A 12,159-nucleotide genomic window follows, 5' to 3' on the forward strand; every position below is an offset into this window, starting at 1 on the left:
ATGAAAAGAGTATGGAAGACCAAGAGTGGGCTGGAATGTAGATGAATCTGAAGTTTACTTGCAATTTCCAAAGTGTAAGACCAAGTATGTATGTAGTAGAGTAGGTGTGACTTCCAAAGAGATGATAGTTTCTCTTGATGAGGTAAGTTGACCTTGACTCTAAGTAAGACCAAATGAGACCCAAAGGTGATAGACCTTGATGAGGGACCACTCAGCAAAATGTTGTTGTATGTAGTGTGTTGACAAAATATGATGAGGACAAGCAAGTGACCATTTGACTCAAGTTTAGACAAATGTGAATGTAATGTAAGGTGTAAAGAAATGATGGACTTTGTGAGACCCAAAGACAGGTTGAATGCTAGATGAAAACCCCAAAGAGATACCTAGGAAGCTCAATAAGTCTGAAACTGACTGTTCTTGTGTGCTAAATTATGAAAGTTTTCAATCCTGAACACAAACGTGCCTGTATGCTTCACAGATGCGCTTAAAGGACACATACGCGATTCTGTTAGACACAGACACGCTTAAATGATACAGACGTGGTTCTGTCAGACACATACGCGTTTCTAAGATGTTGCAATATTGCTCAAAAGACACAGACGCGTTTCTACCCTTCACATACGCGGTTATATGACACAGACGTGGTTCTGTCAAACACAGACGCATTTTTGCAAAATTTGTGCAATTTTTCCAATCTGTGAAGTTGCTTGCTGTGACCAAATTTGAATGTTCGACTGTTTTTCATGACAAGAGGACATAGTGTTGATGAGGACTCAATGTTTGCAAGTGTTTAGATTCCCAAAATGACTCAAAGACAAGTGTGTTGTTTGATGTGAAATTGTTTTGCATACACTTGAAGACACAAAAGACACAATGTTTTGATGTTTGGTCTTGAAGTTTTGAATGTTCAAAATAAGTCAAGCATGATTCTTATGGTTGGCCAAGACAATAGTTGTTGATCCCACATGGATTTTCCCCTGAGGCTACGCTATTCAGAGCGGATACTTAGATGCTCGACCCCACTAGCTCCACCCTCGACACTCACTTCTCGGGGCAGCCAAGCATCAGTCCCCACGATAACTCCTCATGGCGAACTTTGTATCTCTACTAAGAATCGTATGTGTGTGGGCCGCTACCAGAGGTCCGACCTCCTGCCCCAACAACTAGAAGGATTTTGGCTTCTAAAACAAAAAGGTGCTAGTAATGGAATCCGCTCATGTGGCCATACATGCAGCACTTTCAGCTCTATAAATACAAAAGGCTCCCAGCCAGTAGGGGTTGTGCCCTACAAATGATCAAATAAATTTGATCAAACGGGTTTATGGGGAGACATAGTGTCGGTATGAACTAATCAACACACGTTATCCATAGTTTTCACCATGAATACAGTTATTTATAGTGGTTTGGAAGAAGATGGCTTTTCTTTTGCTACCGCTTGGGTCATTCTCTCCTCACTAGTAGTCCTAATGACCACACGGGGAGATAGACCCTCTAAAGATTAAATAAAAAGAGCCTATTGCTCAAGACACAAAAGACAATGATTCAATTTTAGTGCACCAATTGAAGTGTTTGCTAGTCTATGAAAACAAGGCACACAATAAAAGATAAAAAAAAACCCTTGCCAAGGTCCTGCAACAAAGATCTATTAGTAGTTTGGATTGTTTCAAATAATCACCTCTTCCTGCAAGCACACAAGTTAGGTAAATTTTAGATCCAAAAGACTTTGTGAAAATAGGGGCCTTCAACAATACGATTTTACTTCCAAGACAAGTTGTACCACTTTTGTTAGCTAGATCTGAAAATGTTAGCTCAAAATAAACCAGATCTGAAATCCGAATGACGAAAAACTAAATCAATGAAACAAAAAACACAACAACCAAACACAAACGCAGTTATCACAGACACAGACGTGCCTAGATCTGACACAAACGCGGCTCCCGAACGCAAATGCATTTTCCTAACGTAGACACGCCTGAAGACCTCACAGACGCGACTATGGAATACAAACATGTTTCTCGAAATCTGCAAAAAAATAAAATATTGTTGATTACGCAGACGTGACATAAAATCAAAAACACGATCCGAAAGTGCGCAGACGCGAAATATCAAAATGTTGTCGGAAATGTCAGATCTGCAACCTCAAAACAAAATCTGCAACAAAAGATGTTAAATGCAAAAGGGACAAGAGTCCCACCGGGCGTGCCAAAATGTATACGGTGAAAATGGATACAACAATGTTGAAAGACTAAATGAATTCAACCACAAAAACCCTAGCCTAACAACAACAAAGATCCACCATAACATATGAAGATTACCTAAGACAATGCAAATGAAATGAAATCACAAAGATTATACCATCACATGTCCAATAGGGTTTGGATCTTCGTTCTTCCTATCTCCATTGATCTTTTTTTGATATATTTGTTCTCAGATTTTATATGTGCACAAGAGCTCAACGAAGAATGGAAATGTGGTTGCAAGTAGGATCGCATATGAAAGTGCAAAGGCGTAGTGTAGTTAATTGATCAGGTAGTCAATCAGTCAGGGTTTGATAATGAAGGAAGCATCCTCTTATATAGAAAACACTATAAGAAATGGAGAGATAAGATTGAGAGGTGTAAGAGATAAATGGTCGGCTATGATTAGAGGGTAGGTAAAGGAAATAATAAAATAATGAGAGGGTAGGTAGTGTATGAATTAAGAGATGAATGACATGTGTCATGGGTAGAAAAGGTTAATGAATTAATTAAATAAATAAAGATTTATTTAATTAATAGAAGAAGTGGGATCAATTAAATAAATAAGATATTTATTTAATTTAGCAAATAAGATAATTTATAAAAATATATGTATTTATTTAAATGAGAAATAAGGATAGAAGAGGATAAATGAATTAATTAAATAAATAAAGATTTATTTAATTAATAGAAGAATTAGGCTAAAGTAATTAAATAAATAAAATACTGGACAATTTTAGGTGTCTACACTTATTACAGTGAAAATATTTTCCATTGAATTTATAAGCATTAGGTTATCTTACCGGTTTGCTGTGATCCAGTGTGTTTGCAGTACCGAAGCTTTCACCAACTTCAAAGCCAATTCCAGAAGTGTCACCTTTAGGTTTTTGATTCTTCAGCAAATTACCAAGTTCCTCTGAGCTTTTCTTGAATTTTCTTTATGTTGATTTGCAGTTTCTAGTTCTCTTTCTAAGACTTCTTTCTGTCTCATCAGTTCATTGGAGTCATTCTGAGTGTGCATCAGATCTGTCTTTAATAAATCATTTTCATAGCTAAGTCTTGTGTTCTCATTTGCTGCATCACTTAGTCTTCTGGTCAATTCTTCTTCATTCTTATTCCTATCTTCAATCTCTTTACAAAATCTCATAGTCATATCCTGCATCTCATTCTTTGTAGTTATGTTCTCCAGTTTCAGCTTACTTAATATATCATTAAGTGATTCCTTTTCATCATTCTCATTTTGCATCTTTTCACAAAGTGCTCTTCTCTTATTTCTTGCAATAGTAAGATTCTCTTAAAGTGCCCGAATGATATCCTGAGCTGCTTTTAGATCATCTTCTAGTTTCATATTTTTCAATTTTTCTGTATCATAGTCTGAGAGAGTTGCTTCAAGTTGCTTCATCAGATTTTCCATCTTTACCTGTGTCAAGATCTTCCTCAAGCTGTTAGGCTTCTGAAAATAGAGGACCAAGATATGATACCAATTGTTAGGAATCCCACAGATACTGAGAGGGGAGGGGGGGTGAATCAGTATCTGACTGGTTATTAGAATTTCTCAACTTAAAACATGCAGAACATATTATAGTGTACCAGTATGCAAGAAATAATGTAATAAACAAAATTAAAAACATCCACATGAAAAGAACACCATGACATAAGGATTTAACGAGGAAACCCGGTGTGGGAAAAACCTCGGTGGGATTTGTGACCCACAATATCCACTTACTGGCTAATAAGAGAATATTACTTACAAGAGGGGCCTGCACATGCAGGAAGGCCAATTGCCTAGAGCTCACTGCTCAATGGGAAGTCTCACTGACTTACAATGTGGATTATACAAATCCAATATCTTGTATTGCTTTACAATAGCATCTATAATGCCTGATCCAGTACCGGTTTCTGCTCTGTTCTTTACATAAAACCTTTAACCTATATTTCGCGTTATAGGTCTGCCTAATATCTTCTTTTTCTTTGCTTACATTCCTTACTAAATGTCTACAATGATCTCTCTGATATATAAGAGTCATTTTACAACTTGCCAAGTCAGCTTACAAAGTTTTTACAATAATAAACAAAATATAATATAACAAAAATCTTGTCGGCCTCTGTGCCAGTATGCTTCCTTTCTCTATGCCGGTACCGGTGGTCTGAGTGCTGGTGTGAAGTGTGATCGGTGTAATGCCTTGCCGGTGCCATAGGACTGTAAGATTGTCATCAATGACAAAACCTTCAGTCACATACAATGTCTCATTGGAGTGTGCATATGCCAACAATAACAATATCAAAAATGACTTGATTGTCTTCTAATCTTCCTTTATTACAAATGTACCTCCTGGTAGTGCTCTTGTGCCTAGGTGCTCCTACACCATACTACCGGCCTTCAAAAGTTTCCAAGTCTCTTGGAAATGATGAATAGGACCTACAAGAAAATTAGACTAAAAATGTTCATCAGTTTTTTTTAATTTCAACATTGCCTCTTTGTTTCTCTTTGTCTCTTTGGATTCTCTTGATGCCTTTGCTGCTTTTTTTTGTCTTCTACTTCAATCAAAACTCCCATCAATGGAGTTCATACTGGATGCTCCTCAAGATGTTAGTCCAAACATAAATCCACCCTCAATGCTGCACCAAACTCACCAACTACTTTGCCTCATCCAGGAGTCCTTTCCTTACCTCTCTCCCCATGTCTTTAGGCAACCCACTGGACCTTCTTCTCAGACCCCTTGGACCATCTCATATGGCCCCATGATAAACCTTCATGTCTGCCTACTTGTAGCTAGTGGATATACATCTACAACCACAACCATTAGCAAACCAAAATACCAATCACTTGCTCAGCCCAGACCTTTTGCTAAGCTTTGATGCCAATTTGATGCAGATCATCATGAAAAACCAACCAAGAACCCCAAATAAAACATGGAGTTCAATCTTCAACACAATATTTTCAATATCAGAGACATAAACATATTAAAATTTCTCATATTGTCATATTACATTCATCCAAATCCATTTCAAATTCATCCAACACTCTTTATCAAGGTACTAAAACATCAAGCTCATATACCATATTGATTTCAAGGTATTATATCGCATCTCAATAGTCATACTTCCATGCATGCTATAGGAGTTAATTAATGTTGTCTCAAACATATCCAATCATCTATACTTTTGCAAACCATCAAACATCATTGTTCATTGAAATAATCCAATTCACTATCATCAAGGTGATTGTCATTCACATGATAGTTTTCTATACCTGCACTCCGTCGTTAATAAATTCCAAACCTGAAATGATTTTTCCAATCGCTTCGGTGGAGTTTTAGAAATATTTATTAAGAACCACATATCCAAAATTCATAACGATCCAACGGTGAAATAAAAAGTTATCATCTCTGCACCGAGACCAATTCTGAGTGTCATAAATCTGGAAAATGTATGATTGTTGCCTACTAGGGCATCATATTTCACAACAAATACTTAGCCAAAAGAAAACAAGACCATACTCAAATGAAAGCCCTCTAAGTCTACTTTCAAAATATGCAAGCCATTAATTTTTTCAATAGTGAAATCACAAGATAAGCACAAACCCTTTCCAACAACTCCATTTAAGACAACTTAAAACTAGTTTTCACCAAAGTCTTCATAACTTCCACAAATATAAACAAAAACCACTCAGACCAAAAGGAAAAGAAAGAGGATTCACATATCTTTCTAATAAATCTATTTAGAGGTTATAATTATTCCATATAATTCCATACCATACCCTGCAACATGACTATTCTCAGGAAACCTCAAATCTGCAATCAACGACTTTCACCAAAAATTCCATAACTTCTTCATTTCTAAAGATAATAAATCCAAACCAAAAGGAAAAGAAAGGTACTTCAAATATCTAACTATCTGTTATATATATACAAAGTTTTCCAGGCCATACATGGTCTCACAAGACCTATAACCAACATAAAAACTGGAAAGCCAATCAAAATGACAATAGTAGAATGTTCTCCTTCTTTTTCTTCCCTTTCTGATTTGGAACGACCATACAATGCCTTTTTTATAGAATCTGGTCAGTTTTGACCTTACAACTACCTCTCATAACCAACTTTTAACCCCTTTTGCAACTTTGCTTGACAACATTTTGTTGTCAAGTTGACAACTTTTACACTTTTGCATAAATGACTTCGTGGCTTTATAAAAACATTAAATACATGTCCAAATGACCTATTTAATGCCTTTTACATACTTTCTAGCCTTGTCATGGCCTTTTATACGATTTTGACCTTTTGACCAATCTAGGCCTCTAGTGGACAACTTTTGCAAATTGGCTTTATAGCCTTACATATGTTGGTTCAATGACCTTAGTAACATTATAACAATATCAAAAATGACTTGATTGTCTTCTAATCTTCCTTTATTGCAAATGTACCTCCTAGTAGTGCTCTTGTGCCTAGGTGCTCCTGCACCATACTACCAGCCTTCAAAAGTTTCCAAGACTCTTGGAAATGACGAATAGGACTTGCAAGAAAATTAGACTAAAAATGTTCATCAATTTTTTTTTTATTTCAACATTGCCTCTTTGTTTCTCTTTGTTTCTTTGGATTCTCTTGATGCCTTTGCTGCTTTTTTTTGTCTTCTACTTCAATCAAAACTCCCATCAATGGAGTTCATACTGGTTGCTCCTCAAGATGTTGCTCCAAACATAAATCCACCCTCAATGCTACACCAAACTCCCCAACTACTTTGCCTCACCCAGGAGTCCTTTCCTTGCCTCTCTCCCCAGGTCTTTAGGCAACCCACTGGACCTTCTTCTCAGGCCCCTTGGACCATCTCATATGGCCCCATGATAGACCTTCATGTCTGCCTACTTGCAGCTAGTGGATATACATCTGCAACCACAACCATTAGCAAACCAAAATACCAATCACTTGCTCAGCCCAGACCTTTTGCTGAGCTCTGATGCCAATTTGATGCAGAGCATCATGAAAAACCAACTAAGAACCCCAAATAAAAGATGGAGTTCAATCTTCAACACAATATCTTCAATATCAGAGACATAAACATATTAAAATTTCTCATATTGTCATATTACATTCATCCAAATCCATTTCAAGTTCATCCAACACTCTTTATCAAGGTACTAAAACATCAAGCTCATATACCATATTGATTTCAAGGTATTATATCGCATCTCAATAGTCATACTTCCATGCATGCTATAGGAGTTAATTAATGTTGTCTCAAACATATCCAATCATCTATACTTTTGCAAACCATTAAACATCATTGTTCATTGAAATAATCCAATTCACTATCATCAAGGTGATTGTCATTCACATGACAATTTTCTATACCTGCACTCTGTCGTTAATAACTTCCAAACTTGAAATGATTTTGCCAATCGCTTCGGTGGAGTTTTAGAAATATTTATTAAAAACCACATATCCAAAATTCATAACGATCCAACGATGAAATAAAAAAGTATCATCTCTGCACCGAGACTAATTTTGAGTGTCATAAATCTGGAAAATGTATGATTGTTGCCTACTAGGGCATCATATTTCACAACAAATACTTAACCAAAAGAAAACAAGACCATACTCAAATGAAAGCTCTCTGAGTGTACTTTCAGAATATGCAAGCCATTAATTTTTTCAATGGTGAAATCACAAGATAAGTACAAACCCTTTCCAACAACTCCATTTAAGACAACTTAAAACTAGTTTTCACCAAAGTCTTCATAACTTCCACAATGGTGAAATCACAAGATAAGTACAAACCCTTTCCAACAACTCCATTTAAGACAACTTAAAACTAGTTTTCACCAAAGTCTTCATAACTTCCACAAATATAAACAAAAACCACTCAGACCAAAAGGAAAAGAAAGAGGATTCACATATCTTTCTAATAAATCTATTTAGAGGTTATAATTATTCCATATGATTCCATACCATACGCTGCAACATGACTGTTCTCAGGAAACCTCAAATCTGCAATCAACAACTTTCACCAAAAATTCCATAACTTCTTCATTTCTAAAGATAATAAATCCAAACCAAAAGGAAAAGAAAGGTAGTTCAAATATCTAACTATCCGTTATATATATACAAAGTTTTCTAGGCCATACATGGTCGTACAAGACCTGGAACCAACATAAAAACTGCATAGCTAATCAAAATGACAATAGTAGAATGTTCTCCTTTCTTCCTTTTCTTCCCTTTCTGATTTGGAACGACCATACAATGCCTTTTTTATAGACTCTTGGTTAGTTTTGACCTTACAACTACCTCTCATAACCAACTTTTAACCCCTTTTGCAACTTTTGTTGCATTTTTGCAACTTTGCTTGACAACATTTTGTTGTCAAGTTGACAACTTTTAAACTTTTGCACAAATGACTTCGTGGCTTTATAAAAACATTAAATACATGTCCAAATAACCTATTTAATTCCTTTTACATACTTGCTAGCCTTCTCATGGCCTTTTATACGATTGACCTTTTGACCAATCTAGGCCTCTAGTGGATAACTTTTACAAATTGGCTTTATAGCCTTACATATGTTGGTTCAATGACCTTAGTAACATTATAACAATATAAAAAATGACTTGATTGTCTTCTAGTCTTCCTATATTGCAAATGGACCTCCTGGTAGTGCTCTTGTGCCTAGGTGCTCCTGCACCAATATATTTGTGTGTGTGTGTGTGTGTACATATATCCTCTGTTTACACTGAGCTTTTCATTGCCTGTTTTCCTCTAATTTAGTAGTGAATTTCATTAGTTGTTTTCCCCTTGTTAGGTATTCGTTACACTGTCACCCCTTTATAGTTTTCATTGTCTGCTTTCCTCCAATGACAATCATTTCAACTTGTCCAGTGATTTTTGTAGAACATATGGCTCAAAATAGTTACCTGACAATTCCACCTTCATGGACATTGTGATTAAATTTTGACAATGAATTTCATTGCCACATTTGGCCTGACCAGGACTTGTTTTCCTCTCACACATTGTACGGTTTAACAAAGGATATTGATTCTTTTAACTAGGCTTTGATCCATACACAAAAAATTACACATGCAATTTTACTGTAATTTACAAACTAAATTCAATTATGCAATTTCTAAAGTCAATTTCATTAACTGGTTTGTTGTAGTTAAGTACATGTTTTTGTTGTCGCATGTGCTATAGTTTAACCCAACATATTGCATATTTATAATATGCTTTTATACATCCTCACAAATTGTGCACAAAATCCATGACCATAAAACTCACATACGAAATCTAACTGATTGGAGTACTTGCAATTGTTTTGCTTTTCCGACTTTCATGAATATTGCAATCAATCCGATTTTAATATTATATGAACACCTCCATTTGCTACACATTTTCCCATACTGCCTAGATATTTATTTAATTGCATTTCAGTTATTTGGTTATGACCTTATGCCTAACTGCATTTCATATCATGCATTTATTCATTAGTTCATTACCTAGTAACTAAGATGCAACTAATATAATATTTTGGTATTTCTCATCTTTTTAAAATTAGGTTGCAAATTTCATCCATTCTTCGTCCAAATGTGCAATTCGCCGATATGTGCATTTCATAATACAAAGTTTCCACAAGGTCTTTGATTTCCCCAATCGACGGAGGAGGGAGGAGAACCATTGGATGGGAATATGGGTTCTATCATTTGGAAAAGAAAACAAAGACCTTAATTTTACTATTCTTAAGCTATTGGTTTGTGGACAATAGCATGAAGTTGAATCACCCTTCTGTACATAGAAATATTCCTCTCAATAGCCTTTTTGGGTTTAGGCCAGATGCACATGTGCCAGGTTTTACATTAAACAAATCTTCCTAGCTTTTGAGTTCCATTCATTCTAACTAATTCTTGTAAATAGTCTTATTCCTCCTTTTGTTGAACAAAATGCAGTCTACATCTGATTCTTGATATTCAATGTTGTTTGAATATTATTTTTGGATATGTTGCCTATATGTCAAATTCGATAATCATTGCTCATTAGCATTCCCATATCATAGTAATTGTTATCAACACTTCTATTTTTTTTTTTTAAATACAAAAAAAAACTTTATTAACATTGTGTTTCTTGAAGCACACAAGAAGACCAACATCAGATGGCTACTTGTCCCTACAATACGTGCTTAGATAATTGTGCTACCAAACATGGGATCATACCATCGTTTTTCAAACTTATGATAGATGAGAATTTTAAAACATTGGTACAGTCTTATGTTTTTAGAATAAGAATTTTTGTTTCGCTATCTTTAAGTTTTATCCATTTAGTCATTTTCTGAATCTTTGGCATCTATACAAGCACAAAATCCCACCATTGTTTGTTCTTGTCCTATTTGAATTATTCAATACATATATCAATTTGAAAGGACTAGTAAACACTGAATAACAAGTCCTTTTAGCTCAACTAGATACGGTCTTCTTTGAGAAAGGGTGGGAATCATTTGTTATTGGTCATAATCTTGAATATGGTGATATAATTGTTTTTTCATATATTAAACACTCTACCTTCAAAGTCATCATCTTCAATAGAACTAGCTATGAGAAGAAATTGCCTACTATTATTGACCATACCCATACACCACACCACCATGCGTCATCTTCTCAACCTGCTACCCATTCACTTGGTGTTGATGACTACAATAAAAGACAAATTTCAACATGTCGCACCGAAAAACAAAAATTATAGTCTTCATCTTGTGACCCTCTTCGAGGTCAATATTGTTTCTTATTTTCACCGTTCATTGCATCTTATTTTCATAAACATCATTGTATGTATTGATCATCTAACTGAACAGTTTAAAATAACTATTTTTATTAATAGTTTTTCTCTCTTTCCACACACTTAGCACCCAAACACAAAAAACATTCCTACGCAGTTCCTCTTAGTGCTACTCAATTTACATCAGAGAAGCCTTTTACAACTATGGTTATAAAACATTGGAATGTTAAATGCCCTTTGTTTATGATATGTAAATCAATAAAAATTTTTGTTATCGATTTAAGGTCTTTTCCATTTCCCTTTATTATTGTTTTCTTATTTTTGTTTAATGTTTTCTTGCAACTATTTCATTTGCTGCTTGTTCACTTGTTGCAAAAATTTCCAAAAGAGGCGGCTCGTGCTCTACACTTGCCTCAATACCAAACCAAGATTAACCTTGTTGTAGCTGATGGCCGTAACTGGGAGATAAAATGCATAATTAGCAATGCTACACCAATTTTTTGTGTAGGATGGAGAAAATTTGTCTATGACATGAATATTAAAGAAAACAATACTTGTGTTTTTGAAAACCATGGCAAGAACAATATTCATGTTCATATATACCATTGTCAGATGTCAGGTATTCAAAACAATTTCCATTTTTACATGTAAAATAACTATTTGTTTATGAAAATTTATTTGTTTGTACATGTTTTGATTGTTTGACTTCTCTTGTAGGTTGATCTTCTCCATTTTGCTTTCAACCTTTCTCTGCAATGGCCGTAAATCGCATATACAATGCTTTAAGCATTTAGTTGGCCTTGTTGCATTTTGATTGCATTTTTGAACTATAAATTTGATTCTGTCTGTAATTAGTTTGGTTTATATATATATATTTGATATTGTATTGCACAATTTTCATATATACATACTTACTGCTCCCTATGGATAGAACAAGAACAATAACTTTTCTCGAATTGATATTCACATGCTTTAATAGAATAACCTCTATTTCTGTTTGTTTCTATTCATTTCGTTAAATATCAATTATTATACTTTTCCACGATGCAACATTGTGCTTATGTTTCTATATGTATAAAGACATTTGTCTATATTTGTTTCTTTCAAAAATTGCTTATGTTTGTGTTCACAATTACGTGTTTTCTATTGCTGTCTGTCCAAGTATATATAC

Source organism: Cryptomeria japonica, chromosome 10, assembly GCF_030272615.1.
Source record: "Cryptomeria japonica chromosome 10, Sugi_1.0, whole genome shotgun sequence".
Classification (NCBI taxonomy): Eukaryota; Viridiplantae; Streptophyta; class Pinopsida; order Cupressales; family Cupressaceae; genus Cryptomeria; species Cryptomeria japonica.